This window comes from Castor canadensis, chromosome 1 (assembly GCF_047511655.1).
Source record: "Castor canadensis chromosome 1, mCasCan1.hap1v2, whole genome shotgun sequence".
Classification (NCBI taxonomy): Eukaryota; Metazoa; Chordata; class Mammalia; order Rodentia; family Castoridae; genus Castor; species Castor canadensis.
The window spans coordinates 69,862,889-69,880,706 of NC_133386.1; the positions used below are offsets into that span (position 1 = coordinate 69,862,889).

General features: G+C 32.9%; 2 non-coding genes across 2 annotated transcripts; one reads left to right on the top strand and one right to left on the bottom strand.

Annotated features, from left to right (window-relative positions):
• Window positions 1-2,148: 2,148 nt before the first annotated feature.
• LOC141415755 (U1 spliceosomal RNA) lies at window positions 2,149-2,314 on the bottom strand. Its single transcript, XR_012440710.1, has one exon. It is a non-coding gene; the product is annotated as a U1 spliceosomal RNA (small nuclear RNA).
• A 14,113-nt stretch (window positions 2,315-16,427) lies between these two features.
• On the top strand, window positions 16,428-16,533 carry LOC141416302 (U6 spliceosomal RNA). Its single transcript, XR_012441061.1, has one exon. It is a non-coding gene; the product is annotated as a U6 spliceosomal RNA (small nuclear RNA).
• Window positions 16,534-17,818: the final 1,285 nt, after the last annotated feature.

Below are 17,818 nucleotides of genomic sequence, written 5' to 3' on the forward strand. Positions count from 1 at the left end.
TGACTGCATCTTGGCAGCTTCCAAATAAGACTTAGAGAAACCAAGCCACCACTGCAATGATGACTAATCATTTTGCAGAACAGTGAGAAGCAAACAGAGGTATAGTTCTTATGGTTCTCAGTTTTCCTTCTGAAAATGAACATCACACTGCAGAAGAAAGATGGATTACTCTAAAGTACCATCATGGGCACAGCTGCAATTGGTCAACATATGCAGCTGTATTACTATGTCCATTCCAGATACATATGGAGTTGGATGAAATTAAAATAAATAATCAAGAGATTGATCTGTTCTTTGAATGAGATGTACATAGAAGCCAAAAGCTTCCCTATTCTTTGTTTTCTACCTTTCCAAGGAGTAGCAGATGTTGTGAGTTCAACAAAATTAGAAAAAATGCAAATGTCCACTAAACCCTGAGTGGTCTTTAATGCAAAACTGCAGGAATGTTGAAACTCAGAATTTCCAACAAGCTATGTTTATTAATATCATCCACATATGCTTTTTTTTTTTGCCTTTTAGGGTGTTCTTTGATATAACTCCAAGTGCTACAAAGCATGTGGAGTAATATATATGATAGTCTCATTTATTGAAAAGGAAAGGGCAGCATGAGACAAATGTCAGCTGCCTTAGTTGGTTAGCCTTGTCCAAGCAAAGCTATAGGACAGCATGAATTATCATAGGATGCATGCATTTTTAGATTTTCTATATCTACCACTTATCTAAACTACTCTCCCAGTAGTATGGCTAAGCTTTAAATTAATTTGCAATATTTAAAAATTTAACTACATTCAGGATATTTGCTTAATCTTTTGTCATATTTTCTATAGCTTCATAAATTTCACAGATATAAGATGAAAATGAAAAGTTGTCATAAGAAGTCATTTTTCAATATCTGCTGCATATTTATTTATAATATGGAAATAATATTATCTTGAAACATAAACATTTAGCATATATATCTTGGCAGAGATACTTGAATAGTGTTCTGAACTTAATAATATTTAATAAATATTCTCACTCTTAGAAAATATTAGAAAATGGCCAAAATTTGGAGCCAAAGTTTGAACATTTAAATTTAGAAGAAAATATTTAAGGGCCAAAATAATTTAATATCTGCTTCCTTGTCAATGAGACCTAAATATTGCAATCATGTTAAAGGAATTTGGTACTTCTACTGACTACTGAGGAAAGATATTATGACAAACAATCTTAATTTAAAAAGCCAAAATTAGAAAACAGCAGTAATACCAACTTCACATTGCCTTTGAAAAACAAATGTCAAATCTCATAGATTAATTTCTGCTTGGAAAAATGTTTTTGCATGTTTCTTTTTCAAAAAGATCTACCCTCATCCTTTCAGGATAGAAGTCAGAACTCATATTGCAGTCCTGCCATCCCAGTGCCCTCTACTGGACACTTCAGCAGATGAATATATTTATCTCAGCTCCATATTAGCCTCTGATTTTACATGTCAATCATGGAGTAGATTTAGAATAGTGCAGAGTGAAAGGAATATGAGAATTCCATCACTCCTTTCTAGTGGGGTCATAACTAAGTCACCTGAGAGAGGTGAAAGCCTCTTCTGTTTCTCAAGACTGTTAGAAAAGCAAGGTAGTTTTGAAACTATTTGACTTGGTATTTTTAGTCACCTGGCCTGATATGTTGGCTATCTTAATGAGCATTTAGGATGACTTAAATTCCTGTACAAATGGTTTCAGGGTGCTGCAATCTACAGCATGACTTATAATCTTTAAATACAAAATATGTGACTTTACTCATAGCTGATGAAATTTATCAGTGCAACATAAAAATTTCAAGTGTGCTTGTCCTTGTTTCTTTTTCAGCCATTAGTAATAGTTGCATATGCACAATGGAAATGAAACTTGATTTTGTCTGTTTTTCAATGTCTCTTACTTTTCATTGTAAACATCTAAAAAATAATGCATCCACAAGAAAGTAGCCCATGTTGCCTTTCAATGAAATTCATCTTGCTACAATTTAGTATAAAAGCCAAAACATCCTTTATTATTGGGCCAGAATTTAGTATAAAATATTCATTAAGATTTAACATTTGTGCACAATGCACATGTTAGTATGTTTTGGAGTATTCAATTGATCTCCAAGATATTATTAGCATGATTTTTTTTTCAGGGGAGAGCGCAAACACCAGTCCCCCACTACCACAAATTATGCAGTAGAGTTTCCCACATTTGGGGAAATTGCAGGGGTCAGCACATCCGGAGTGCAATGGATCAGCCTTGCCCTGGGAAAACCACCTTTGTGATCATGGTATGTTCCCCTGCCAGGTAAGTGTTATTAGCATGATTAAAGACAACGAATCAAATTATTTAACTTAAAGAGACTCTATAGACTTTTCCTGCTCTTCTGTTTTGATTTTCTTTTTGGCTATTGGTAAAATTTTCAATTGAAAGCACTATGGGGGATGACATTTAGTACATTTAAGGAGTACTTTTGATTGAGCTTTTACTCTGTGAATATGAAGTGCATATGAATACTAATAATATATCAGAGCATGGCAAACCTTTTCTGTCCTCTTTTCTGAAATTTGCTGAGACTGCTCAGTTGTTGCTTATCTACAGTCAAATAATGAATCCACCATTACTCCCTACAACCTTCCAGTGGGTTCATAATTGCAAGAGCCTAAGTAGCATCCACTTTCTGATGGATAGAATAGTTAAATTTGTTTGAAGTTTCTGTATTATATTTAGAGTTACAACTAATCAACTGCTGCAAAAATGAATTAAAAACTGCCAAGGCAGTTAATCCATAGTAGTTAGAAATAATTTTAAAGAGGCTAACAAAGATTACTCCACATTTCTCTAGTGATATATGTATTACAAATATTTAGAATATATCTATATATTTTAAATAATGCTGTTTTGCATCATTCTGTGAGCTATTTTTGACAAATGCTTTTTGCAAAATGAAAACAATCCAGAGAAAAAGCACAGGAACTTTTACTTTAACTTTAAAAAAATCAAACGTTGTTCAATGGTAGCAAAGTCTGACACACTGATCATATCTTTCAGAACCTCTTAAAGTATAAATTTAGCCAGAATGCCAAACATAGAAAGTTGATCTCAATCAAATCTTCAAATGAACAAAACATTCTCTTGCACTGAACAGGGATTGAATCAGCTGCCAGGTGATATGTAGGTAGAGAACAGCTGAGTGGCTTCTTCATAAGCATTCAGTTTCTGTGCTTCAAGGTAGCACAGTCTACATCAAATCCTACATTAGATCTCTAAAAATATATTAGAGGAAAATAAGAAACTGAATAATTTCTAAAATAATTCTAACTTACATTATTTTTAACCTCCTAGTTGTGCTCATAAATTTTATGATAATATATTGGAAAACAAAGACTTTAAGCTGGAATCTTTGTCACCAAACTGCTGGGCAAGGAATTGTAATTTTTAACATTTTAAAGCATTTGGCTACCAACTGCTGTTTACTAACTGCATGTGGAACTAAAAAATGCTTGTGAAAGCCTGCTAATATAATGGAAATCATGTTGGATTGGAAATCAAGACAGCTGAAATTTGTATTTTTTTCTACTTGTATCATTACATGTTTCAGCATCCTTGGTGCAAGATATTTTGTAAAAACTGCAAAATAGTGAGTTCCTCATCTATACTAATCATTGGGTGGACAAAGGTCATTAAGTCATTGGCAGCTATAAAATTTTATTAGCTGGATTGCATATTCAAATGCTTTATTAACATCTCTGCTTAGAATCTTATCAGATTTCAATACTTATATGTTCCCATGTCCAAAACAATTTTTTTTTACTTTCCTCCACACATCAGCTTCTAACCTTAATCTTTTCAATCTCAGAAAACAGTGATTATTCAAACCAAAAATCCTAAAGTCTTCCTTTTTTTCCTTTATTCTTTATCCTTCACACCCAATTAATCAGCCAAGCCTCTTGCATCTATCTTCAAAATGCTCCCACTACTTACCACCTCACTTTACCCCAAAGTTTATGTTCTGGTCAACCTTACCACCATTTTCAAACTGTAAATATGTCCATGCCTCACTGGTATAGTTTGAACTACAGCATCCCAAAATGACAATTTGAAATCTTAACCTTAATACTTCAAAATGTGATCTTATGTGGAAATAAGATCTTTTTGGAGTAGTTAACATAAGATCATTCGGGTGGACCCTAATCCAATATGACTATTGTTCTAATTAACAGAGTATAATTGAATACAGAGATAAGCACAGAGACATAACATCATGGGAAGATAAAAGTAGAGATCTGGATGATGCATCTTTGGCCACAGAACACCAAAGATTGCCAACAATCTGTCAGAAACTAAGAGGTAAGATTCTCCCTAACAATCTTCAAGAGCAACTAATCCTACCAGCTCAGACTTCTAGCCTCCAATACATTGAAACAATAAACTTTTACTGTTCAAACTTCCTTGTCTGTAGTACTTTGTTACAATAGCCCTAGCAGATTAAAGCATATTGTGTTTTCCAGCTTCCACCCCTCCACCATGGTCTATTCCTCAAATGGCAGTTAGATACAAACATTTTCCAAAAAATCAATAAAATTGTATTACTTCTTTATTTATAACCTTCCCCTAGTTACCCAATGCTTCTGATTTGCAATATCATTCTCTCTACCATTTATTCACTGGCTCATCTGTTTCCAGTGACCTCTAAAACCCATTTGCTCTAGCCAAATTAGTCTCATTGCTTTACTTTTAACATACCAAACCCTCTATTACAGGGCATTTACAACTGTTATTTTCACCTGCTAGTATGTTCTTTCTCCTTATGTTCATTTCATTATTGATTTTATTTTCTTTTGATTACTGTTTGTTCTACTGTCACTTTGCCATGAGATCTTCTCTGACCTTTACATAAAATAGCACTACATCTTTCTAGTACCATCACCAAATTTATTTGTTTATTCTCCTCTATAGCATCTGTCAATGTCTGACATAAAATATATTTATTAGATTACTTGACTATTTGGGGGGGATGGTTGATTCTGTATATGCTGATACCCCTAACACCTAGGAGCTCTTGGCATCTAATAAATGCCTAGTTAGCACTTGTGGATTGACAGAATAACTATATTTTGAGTCAGTGAAAATGATTTTTGAGACGTTTTGTAAGAAGATTAAAATATAGGGAATAATACCATATATATATATATATATCTATATATATATATATTGCTGCTTTGCCTCATTCTATAATTCTGTAAGCTATTTTTAACAAATATTCTTTGAAAAATGAAAATAATCCAGAGGAAAGATACAAGGACTTTAACTTAAAAAAAATCAAATCTTGTTCAATGCTAGAAAAGCATTTGAATATACATATACATATATATATATTTATATGTGTGTGTATGTATTTGCAATATTTTATTCAAGTGCCCTTGTAGGCATTGGAGTTCCAAATATGGAGAGGACTTAGCCCCTAGCCCCTATACATCTGGCATAGATGAGGGTGAAGTAAATTCATGAAGATAAATTCAACACAATAGGTGAGAACAATGTCCATTGTATCACAAATGAAGAAGAAATGATTAGTTCTTAATTTAAGTAGTTAAGGAAAATTTCAAAAAAGTGGAAATACACAATTGGGTCAGGAAGTCTTGAGAGTTTGGCTGTAGTGGTAGTCGTATCAATGAATAGGTGGCAGATATGGAAGTGAGTATTTCACTAGTGGACACAGCAAACCCATGGAAGATTAATGCATCTACAAAAAGTGCCTATTATAAGGGGCTTCCATAAAGCCCTGTGCCCAGGCTAACTACTCCACCATTCAGATAGTAGCCTGCTAAAGACTGTAACGGAAACAATGTTACTTCTTCTACCAAAGAAACAAACCATAGGAGCCTTCTTTCCACATTGGAGTAAGGCCCAAGCTCCCTTTATTTAAATATTCCACAACCCAATAGTCAGGAGCCCAACAATGTAGGAACTGGGCTCTCCCTCTGTCTTCAATTTAGCAACAGGGTTATGTATTCAGCTGAATCCTGCTGCTCAATGATTCCTTATGACAGGTCTCATCTCCCTTACCCAGCAGGAAACAGTCAGGAATGGAGACTGTCCTGAACAAGAAAGTGCTGATATACACTTATATTTCAGTGCTTTTTCTTCCTATTTTTATAACCCCAACTATTTCACAACATTAATATTTTACTGCCCTTTTCCTTATGTTGCAAATACATGAGGGAGAAATGCAAGTGAACAGGTGTCTTTTGATGGATTGGCCACTACCTACTATAAGGATGAAGGTTTTTAACTATCAATTTCTTATTGATTTTTAATATAATGTTAACCATCACAACTCTTCTGTCTAATCTGGAAAAATTGAGTTTAATATACCAAAGAAGCTAGGGAATTGTATTGCTTCTGGCTTCTAATCTTAGCTCTACAATTAATTACTCTATGTTCTATGTTCTAAAACAAGGCATTTAACCTTTTTCTTAGAATCTATATCCATCCAACAGGGAGTAGTCTAGCAGTTGCTAAAGTGCCTTATTCCCCAATTTTAGAAAGTTAAAAAAAATGAGTGATAAATGAAATTGGTAATGGTTTGCCATCGTTAGTGACTGAAAATATGCTGAGGTTTATTTTTGTTTGTTCAATATTTCAAATATTGACTTTTCTCATGTGTGAAGTTTCATGCTTTCTTAATCCATGTGTCTACTACTTAGTTGACATTTATGGCTAGAACGGTTAATTTAAAGAGTTTATTATTTTATATATAGGATCGGTGGTGGTTGTGGTGGTGGTGGGTTGTATTTATCTTCCTAAGCATCTCAAGCAGAGGTTATTTAAATCACTACGCATCACTTTTAGAATAAACCAAAGCAAACTTTGGTCTTACACTGTAAGTGCAGTGTGATTTGAGCATAAGCATGACTTAGTCTGGTGGTCAGATCACTTCATCATTGCTACATTTACTTGTTGTTATAAATGTTAAAACATATTTTAAAAGTCCCTTGTTCATGGCTCACCATTTTTTTTTTCTGCGCCTGAAATGACAAACAATACTGACTAAAACCGCTTACTTTTATGTTCTTGATGGAATTATGCATTGCTAGATCCCATTTTGATCCCATGAAGCCTGAATGTCTCATATCACGGAAGAGCAAACATTATTTCCCTCACAACATTCCCTTCTCCACTTCCCTGGTGGTACAGTTAGTTTAATTTGAGGTTTGAATAAACAAGAAAATATTTCAATGAAAACCAGGCATAGCGTATCTTTCTCAGTAAACTGGAATTTCGTTTAAAATGAATTATTTAAAAATCAGAAAAAGCAAAACTTAGAGTAAAAGAACGTATGTGGAAAACAGTGGTAAGCATGGTTAATTAAAAAGCTGGGGATGTATTGTGTAGGCACTTTTTTCTTCTTAAAGAAAGACACTTTAATTACACTTTTAGTAGTTTGTTTTTTGTTGTAACCTTCCATAACACTGTATATGTTTGTCATATTCGATTTATGTTTTAGAACAAAAGAATTCATTCAATTAAATTTTTAAAAAGTTAAAAAAAAATTAAAATGGTACTTTCCTATACCCGGTATATTTTTTAAGTATATAGTAATTTTAAAAAAATTTTTGCATATTGACACTGAATTTTGAACAAACTCATTTGCTAATTTTTTTGTATGTTTTATTCACCCACAAATGATCTGATTCTCTCACTGTTACTAGATGAAAGCTGGTTCATATGAATTTGGGGACTTATCTATTTCATTTCTTTTTACAAAGCATATTGTGTCATTCAGTTCAATTCTTGATGACATATTTTCTTGACCTCTATTTGTGTTTCAAAGATTTTTTTTAAAGATTATGATTGTAACATGTATTTAAAAGAAACATATCATCACATGAAGCCATGTATTGTAGCTATACCTAAGGGATTAAGTAGCTTAAATTATATTGTCATAGATACTGAATTCTCCCCACCTTGACAGTCAAGGTCATTTTTCTCTGCTGCATCTACACGGATTGCTCTCAGCAGTTTCGCAGATCTGGTTCTGTATTGGGGTGGGAGTTTCACCTTTGAAATGATATTTATGTTAAAAACACACAAATGAAATTTTTATAAATCATGTAAAACAGAGCTGCATTCATTTGCAGCTGCTGAGGACAAAAATACTACTAAAAGCTGCTTATTTCTATTTCCGCTTAGTTGAGAATAAGGAGAAACAAGTGCAGGCTCAGTAAGAATGACAGGACCTGCTCCTCTCTTCACCCCCAGCTCCTCTGCGGCCTCTTCACGGCTATGCTTTGCCATCTTCTGCTTGCAGGATCCCACACTGCCTTCCATGCTGTTTCCTACTCCTGCTTCACAAGGCTTTAATGCCCAGCAGGGCACTTATAAATTGATTGACTTATTGACTTTTACATGAAAGGGTTTCAAGTATTCTTCTAAACCATTCCTAGAATCTCCAGCCTTTTATTCCTAATTGTGAAACAAATGTTATGAATCCATGAGCAGGTGGTTCATAGAATTGTTACAATACCTGAAATCACAAAATATGGTCAGTTCTCCTATAGTACTTGTTTTGAGGACATGAATTTGTTTCAATGTGATTGATATATTAGGGAACAACTGAAGCATAATGCAGACTTCACATTTGCTTCTGTGGGAATTCCTCTACAAGAAACACTGGATGAACTGAAAAACTGCATGCAGCTGAATCCAGCTGCAGAGGAATATACAAAATTCAGAAAAGCAGAATCTCAAACATCTACCAGACACCTCAGTTCACCATGGGTGTAAGAGCCACACCCATGCCTATCTGGTGTTATAAAGATTCATCTAGTTTCTGAAAATCCACCTTCTACCACCTTTGAATAAATTACAAACTGTTACTTTTTCATCAGTTACTTCCACAAGTGAATTTGAGGTCCTCATTGAAGTGCCATACTTTTGTAATATTTATGTATTTCTAGAGCATTTTGTATGTAAAATTGTGCTGCCATTTTTATTAAGCTCTTAACATTTTATATATCACTATGAATTTTTTGCATATTGAATGTCTGAAATTTTTGCATAATTTTGTGTGGGATGATAATTTTAAGAAGTATGTATGTACCATTATAGCAGAACTGACTCCAGAGCACTTCCTTCATTCCTAAGATTTCTTTAGGAGGATATAGCAAGGCCTTCCTTGAGCTTACTTAGGTAACCTTTTGTCCTCTGTTCTTCTTCACATCAATTTTCAGTTGCCACCCAAAAAACCAGCTTTCAATTTTAAATTTGAGAACAGATATATGGCGTCTAGAATACTTTAGAATAGTTTAGCTTTTATTACGAAGGTAAAAGTTACACTTTAAGAACTGTAAGCTGGAAAATGGGCAAGATAATGAGAGGAATCGGGCTGCACAAGGGAGCTCTGTGTAATTGTTTCCATCAAGAGGTTTGCATGGTGAGGTAAAAGTCTGAACTCCTGGAGGATGGAGATTGTCTTATCATCTCAGAAGTCCCAATGCATGTCCACTTGACCAGGAATGGCTCAAAGTGTTTAATGAACTGAATGCCAATAGTATAAATGAGGTTAAGTCTTTAAAATAGTCATCAAGAGACACTAAACAAACCTTAATAATGATGCAGATAATAAATCTCTCCACTTAGACAAAGAAGTATTCAGAAGAAAAATTGATGAGAATTTTAAAAAACATGATTTTTTATTTATTCAAAGTGAATCTCAATTCTCTTTGTAATCCTGTTCTAAGCCTAGTAGGTTTTGGCCAGAGTGCCATTCCCATCACTATATAAGTCAGTGATTATTCAACTCCTCAGGAAACCAATTAATCAAAGTATTCCACTTCCTCAAAAATATTCTAAGTATCTGTTGTGTATATTTCAATGTCTTCACACATTTTGGCCATTTTAACTTTTAAAAAGAACCTTAGAATGTTTATAGAATCCTCTTTAAGTGAAAAATATGGAAAATTCATTCTTATACAGTGTTTACATAGTTAAAACTAAAAAAAGGAATGAACATCAGAAGAAATACAATAGAGAATATGGAATCCTGACTATGGTTGCTTCTAAATGTGGTCTCTGCTGGGTGACTCTGCCTTCATTTCAATTAAGTGCATATTACAACTCCCCAGGTGGGTAGCCCATCTGCTCCTTGTGGAAAGCATTGCCACCCAAGCACCTGGCTTTCTTCCCTGCCAATTAGTCCCCTATATGCATTTTATATGAGTGTTTCAGAGTCTTGGATAGGTGTGAAAATTCAAACCTTCTATGCATTCACTGAAGTCTGGTTTAAGCATACACTGACAAAGGATTGGGAAGAGTAAACAGAAATTTACTTAGAAACTTACCTTAGAAATTTCTATACATGCTACACATTTTTATTCCTTAAGTGGTTAGGTGAATTTGAAACCATATTCTTCCAGGCTTAAAATAAATGAGTTCTCTAGAAATAGATTCTTTTCTAGTAATAATGTCATCTTTCTATGCCCTACTTCTCACTGAAATTCAAATATAAGACAGTTTTCTAAACATAGTTTAAAGTGATGTAACTAAAAACATGGTCCTGTTGACCTCTCTGTATGTTCTGCATGGTTTCTAGTTACTTTACGTGTATTGCATTTTACCCCAAGCAATTTTTTTCAATGTCTTATAGCATTTTTCCATGTGGCAAAAATAAAACCAAACTGGAATTATTTAGGCCAAATAATACAGTGGGTTTCTAGGCAGCCTGAGGCAACTTGACTGTTTTGCATTCAGAAGAAGCCACTGAAGAATGACAGTTCAAGAACAGCATTGCTCTGAAATGGATAGTTGAGGAGACATTTTGGGAAGCTCAGGTTAACATATTAAGTCACTATTATGTACCCCCAAAATAGATATCCTAGAGATATGTTATCATCCTCAATATGTTTACTTTAGATCCTACCTGAATGTTCCGTCCAAATCTTGGAAAATACATAACCTAAATTAAGTTTTAATGCCATTAAATATCCATTTAAATTAATGAGTGCAGATTGGGATTATAATTTTTTTTCTATGAAAACTAGGCAATGTCCCTATAAGTAAAAACTCTTTATACATTTTATAACAATTATTTTGCATTAGTGAAATAAGTATAGATTAAGTTGGTATCACAGAGAACAAAACTGGTAGTGACTTTGGCATTGATTACCAAATCCCTCTGTTTAAATCATTAAGAAAGAAAGGAGAAGATGGAACATAATTTCCTTTTCAAATGATGTGATTCAGCAGTTGTACACAAACTTCCCCATACCCACTTGCAAGGAAGGCTGAAAAATAGAATCTTCTGCTGGGAGCTATTTGTTCAGCTAACCTCAGTATTTTATTAATCAAAGTAAGAAGGAGACAATGGATAGTAGGGATATAATCTCACCACATCTACTGATTAGCTGCTTGGTAATTTTTAATCCAATTTCATAATAGAATATTTCCACAGATATATCAGGAATTCTTTATAAATGAGTCATAACTGACTTCTTCTGCATGAAATCATCAGCGGTGTACTATGTTACATCTCCACAAATCCCTACTGTCAATTATAAGGTCCTGCAGGCATGGACTTTTGTCTGAGACCCAATATGTCATATGTCTCTTCCAGACTTCTCACTCTCCAAACTATTTCCTCACTTTTGTTATTTCTCCTTTCAGAACTTTTCCTGTACTTCTATGTATAATTGAATTCTTGTTTAACGTCAGTTTGAGTGCAAGCATCAGATCTTCAGTATCCCTCTTAGTTTCTTTAGCCCTTTTTACCATTTTAAATTTTACTTCGTACTACTTATACTATCATTTATTATTATGTTAATAAATTTTTTATTTGCTATGGCTGGCTTGATATCCTTTCTGGAATATATGCTCTATAGGAATGCAGAACTCATCTATTTTCTGAGATAAACCAACTTCTAAAATAGTTATAGGTACTGGAACATGCTCAGGAAATAGTTCGGAAATAAGCAAGTGAAAATAGAAATATATACATGCAATATGCATATATGGTTTTTGTGTCATCCTTTTAGAACACTTTGTTTCCAAATTAATGTCTGAGTTTTCTTAATAACTTGTGAAGAAAGCAAAAGGTAATGTGGGCCTGAGGATACAGTGATGGTACAGAAAGAGTTAATGATCATATGATGACAAAAATGGTCCCTAGGAACTCAAAACCAGTAGACCAGAGCACAGGAAGAGTGGTGGAACATTTCTTAATGTCTACATCATTCATTCATTTGGTTTGAAAATTGAAAAGCGTCAGAAGATTTACTTTGTTTCATCCCTTAGTTGGCTGAATCATAATCATATTTTAAGATCAATATTAAACAGAGAGTTCTAGAACCATCACCAATGCAATATGCTTTATATCAAGCTAGATTCTGAGTAAACTGGTTTCCTGGGATAAAGAAAGATTGGAATATCTGTGATTGTGATAATCATGATTCTCACTGAGAGTTATGATGATTTTATTAATAATAACTGTGTCATGACTACATTAATATTCATAGCAAACCAATTTTTATAGAAATAACAAAATGTGTTTTTCTTATGCTAACATAAATTGACAAAAGATTTACTTTATAACTGTCTAAAAGTGGACTCCCATAAGAAAATGTTCTTTTAAAATGTAACTGTTTTTTCCCCTGTATTAAAAATGTATTCTTACTACAAATGAGGCATCAAAAAGTTGTCCCACATGTCTTCATCACTTGAAAGATTTATTTACATTTTAAAAAAATATTGGCCACATGGAAAAGTCTACTGATTTACAGTTTCCAGCATATGCAAAAACATTTTCTGAAAAGAACAAAATATTTGATGAGTGTAAGTTATTGCAGTTTTGAAAGAAATATATCTTATTTATAATTGTATATGTTTATGAGGTACATTGTGTTGGTTTACTCTACCACCTGAAAACTTGCTTGTAGCTGAATGGATCTGACCATAGTTTTTTTTCTATGAAATGCTTGAACTGCTTATCAACCAAATTGAATAAATAAAATGATATTGCAGCAGAAAGTCGAAACAAGGATTAGAGGAAGAGTGAGATTCATTGAGGGAAAATGTTAAGGAAACTGGCACCAAACCATGAGGGAGTTACTAGGGCAGTGGTTATCAAACTTGACTTCACCTTAACATCAGCTGGGGGTATTTTAAAATCCCAATGCCTGGGACGCACCCTAAATAAATAAAATTGGAAAATCTGGGATAGAAATCAGGCATCAGTACTTATTTAAGGTGTACAAGTGATTCTAATGTGCAGCCATTACTGAAGATCACAATCAGGCCAGAAGTAAGGAATTTGCATACTATCTTCCTAAACTACAAGGATTTAAATAATTCTTTTGTAACCAAATCTTAATACTGTATTATTACATCGAATAATTAAAGACAAAATAGGAAAACCAGACGTCCTTATCCTTAACTACTTGGCAGACACATTGCAACTTCTCCAAAACAAATGGGGTGGTAAAAAATATTTACTAAAACTGTTCTTACAATTGCTGAAAATTGATTAACTATACAAATACTAAATAGAACTCAGTTAGCAAATAAAACCATACAAGGCATATTTCAGACAAGAAAAGTCCAGAGGTGCATACTGAAAATAAAGGAAAAAAAGTTTTGTGACATGGAAGGAAATCTGTGACTCAGAACTTAACAAGCAAGTGAGAAACTGAAAACAAATTAAAAATTATTTCAACATTAATAAACTACTATACTGATTCCATTGAGGAATTACATAATAACTGTTGTGTTTTAAGAAAATCCCCCTGCTAGAATTTGAATACCAGATGTAAGTTTGTACGTACCTAAAAATTCAATTCATTCTACTACATGCAGATGGAATACATACTTTTGTATTTGAATTAAATATAAATGTGTAGCCAGGCTTTGTATGTTCAACATTAATGGTAAAAGTATGACCTAAGTGTATATTTATTTTTGGAATAAATGTAGACCTTAGGAGTACAGTCACATGTTGACATCATAAATGGATTTTGTCTTAAGTTTTATTAATGTTTTTTCAACCTGTTTCTTATTTTCCCAAGAAATTATGCTGCCACTTGCATAAACTACTCAAATTTTCAACATACTTAAAGGCAAACATAATAATGATGCATTGACACTGAGAAAAAATGTATTTATTACACAAAATATAGCAACAGTTACTGTGAAATTCAAAGAAATCTTAAAACAAGTACATTTCTTCAGATTTTGCTTTTTAACTCCATCAAAGCTTTCAACCACTTTTAATATTTGTTTTATTCATCAATATATTGTGAGATAGAGTTGAAGTGTTCCAGATGTGCTCAAAATGTTAGCAACATACTTTATGCTCTCCACTGACTTGTCTTATATCTTAGATTAATAATAAAATAGCGTAAATAAAAGTGCTTAAAAACAAAGCTGTATTTACTGAAATGTAATCACTCAGAATGTTACCAATGTTCTTATTACTTTATTTCATTTTATTGCAAATATATATGTCATACAAATTCTGTACATTTTAGAGCATGTTTGATATGCACTAAGATTCCATTCTACTTCCTTAAAGTAAAAAATTTTTGGAATAGCAAAATCTCCAACTGTTAGGATTATAATAGTATTTTACATAGCCCTCAAAAAAGCAAATAAAGAAAGACATCTTACATATGGATTCCCAAAGAAAAATATGAACACTAACAAATTAACCTAATCAAATGAGTAATATAACTACTCTGAGGGGATGGAGGAAGAGTAGAAGTAACCTGAGTAAGGCAAAAGACAAAGGAACTCTTCACATACTCTGTACTGTGGTTACTATGCTATGATAATTTTTTGCAAGTCTATAGGATATCACTCTGAAATTACTTTTTGTTCATACTGTTATTGAGTCAACTAAATACAGTACTAGAGAATAAATAACTAAATACATAGAGCATAGTAAAAGCCAAGTTTCTCACTGATGGAGAAAGAATTTAAAAATAAAGGAGAAAAAGTAAAATATGCACAAAATAATCCCTGTTGTCCTGTATTTAGTATAAACCCATGAAAGATTCAGAAATATAAAAATGTTTGTATATTATATATATAATATATAAGGTTTGTGTATATATATATATATATGTACAAATATTTGTATATATGTGTGTGTGCTTAACATAAATATTTATATTTCCTATCTCTATCTTCTGAGACAGGTGAGAAACAAAGACATCCTAGTAATAATGAGAATACCTAGTACCATGTCTTGACTTCTAAAAGGTGTTCTTCAGCACAATAGACAGGGATTCTTAGAAAAGTACCTGGCTGTATCAGAGAAAATAGATGAATATAGAAGACTGGCATGGAGCATCTTATGGTTTCAGAAATCATGCACACATCAAGAAAAGATGAAAGTTGTTGAAAGCATATAAGAGTGAATAAGTAGTTATAAGTTGATAATGATGGAAATAAATGTGTCTGCTAAACAAGTAAAAAGAGAAGGGGTTACAGTGATTACAGAGAAATTCCAATGAGTAAATGCAAAAAAGAGAAATAGAAAATATTATATTAATTCTACAGTAATAATTATTACAGAAAGTTTCCTACTGGAGGTTAAAATCAGAATTTGAAAATTCAAGGAAAATTATTTTCATGACATTAAAGTATGTCTGTACATACATTTGTTAACTACAAAGGGAAATACAGTAACTTTACAATGGAGAAATCCAATAGACATAACCTTAATCAAGTTATGAAGATCAACATAACTAGTAATGAGATGTACTGATATTCTGAATCACATCAAATCATGCACTAAAATGTGTGCAGGCTTGTTAATGTGATAATCCTGCCAAAAATGTGCAACCTCAGATCATAGAATATGAAACAAACTCAATTTGGAGGAAATTCACCAAAACAGCTAATCAAAAACACTTTCAATGTGTCAAACTCTGAAAGACACAAAGAGATATTGTTAGTTCACAAGGCAAAGAAGAAATAAGACCTCAGTAAAATGTGGGATCCTGGACAGGATTCCTATATAGAAAAAAGATATTACTGGAAAAATTGGAAAACTTGAATTATACTTACTGTTTTTTTCATATATTTTGAGCAGTGTAAGTTTTTTGTTTTTCATTTATATAGTATTCTGTTATGTAAAATTTAACATTTACAAATATGTTTTTGCAACTTTTCTGTATATCTAAAATGAATTTAGATTTCATAATAAAGTCTAAATTTACCTAAAGTTTAAAATTAAATAAAGTTGCTGAGGATATTTTCTTAATTAATTAATGCATATTTCACATTCTCATTGTATATAGAAATGGACATAATACCTGTTATAGAATAATATTAATTTAATGTATTATTTTCATAATAATAATGCACAGTGATAAACTGATAGAAAAAGTGATATAATGATAAGTTATTCCATGCCAAACAAACAAATAAGTGCCTATTCAGCAGCTCATATACTAAAATTGGAATGATGCAGAGAAAATTGCCACGGCCCCTGAGCAAGAATGATACACATATTCGTGACGTGCTCCATATTAAAAAAATAAAAATAAAAGGAAATCCCAGGTGAATTAAATGGTTCAGTGTTAATGAGAAACTTTTAACAATACACTGAAAAATTCAGCTTTTTAGTTAAAGGACAGTTTTCTAAGTGTCAAAATACAAGAAAAATAGCACAAAAAGCTTCCAAAAAATATGTTTTAGAAATATAAAAGAAAGTAGTTGAACTATGAATATTATTATCTCATTTTGTGTTTCCAAACTTGCTTCTAAACATGTTTTAGAAGAAATAAAAAGCTCTGGTTAGAGTCAGACAGAAGACTAGATAGAGCCAAGGAGCACTGTCTCAGTTCACAATTATCTTCTAGATGCTTTAATCAAGAGTTTATATAGAAATTTATACACAGGAAAAGGGAAAAAAAGAGTATCATCCATATTTTTTATAAATTTTTTATTAGGATATATTCATTATATGGGGTGGGGATTCAAAGTCACAATTCTGATTAGACTGATATTGCGCCTTTTTACGTTGTCCCATCATCTCTCTCCCCTCAACTCCCTCCCAACCCCACATAAAGCAATTACATGAGGTTTCTTTGTTCTATTTCATATAACTATATGAAGTTCATCTACCATATGCCATTACCTTAATCTCCTTCATTCGCCCTTCCCCCCACTAGTAATCACCACACACACACACTGTACCTATTTTACAGTCCTGTTTATTGTTATTAATATGTGATTTGACGTTCAAAGGAGTATCTCAATGTATCTCCACTGTGGGTGTGCTTTACTTTGGTCTGTTTAACCCCCTGCATTACTCTCCCTTATCCCTTTCCCTTCCATCCCCTTCAACAGTTTTCAGTATACATGCTTGTATACTCTACCTTCATATCTATGTTATGTGATATTACTCTTGCTCTATCATTCTCATTCTTTCCCTCTTTCCCTGAGTTCCATTGAGTAGTTCCACTGTTACAAACATGCTCTACATCTGAGTTTGTAAATGGTCATGCTTGTTTTTGCGTATATGATTCTCTATTGGAACTATCTTCCACGTATGAGAACTCATGTGTTTCTGGTCCTGGCTTACTTCACTTAACATAATGTCCATCCATTTACCTTCAAACCACATGTCATTATTCCTTTTGGCTGAATAATACTCCATTGTGTATATATACCACATTTTCTTGATCCATTCATCAGTTGTTGGTCACCTGACCAACATCACACAATAGTGCTGTGACAAACATCAGTGTACACATGTCTCTATTGTATTCTGTCTTACATTCTTTTGAATAGATGTCCAGGAGTGTATCACTGGA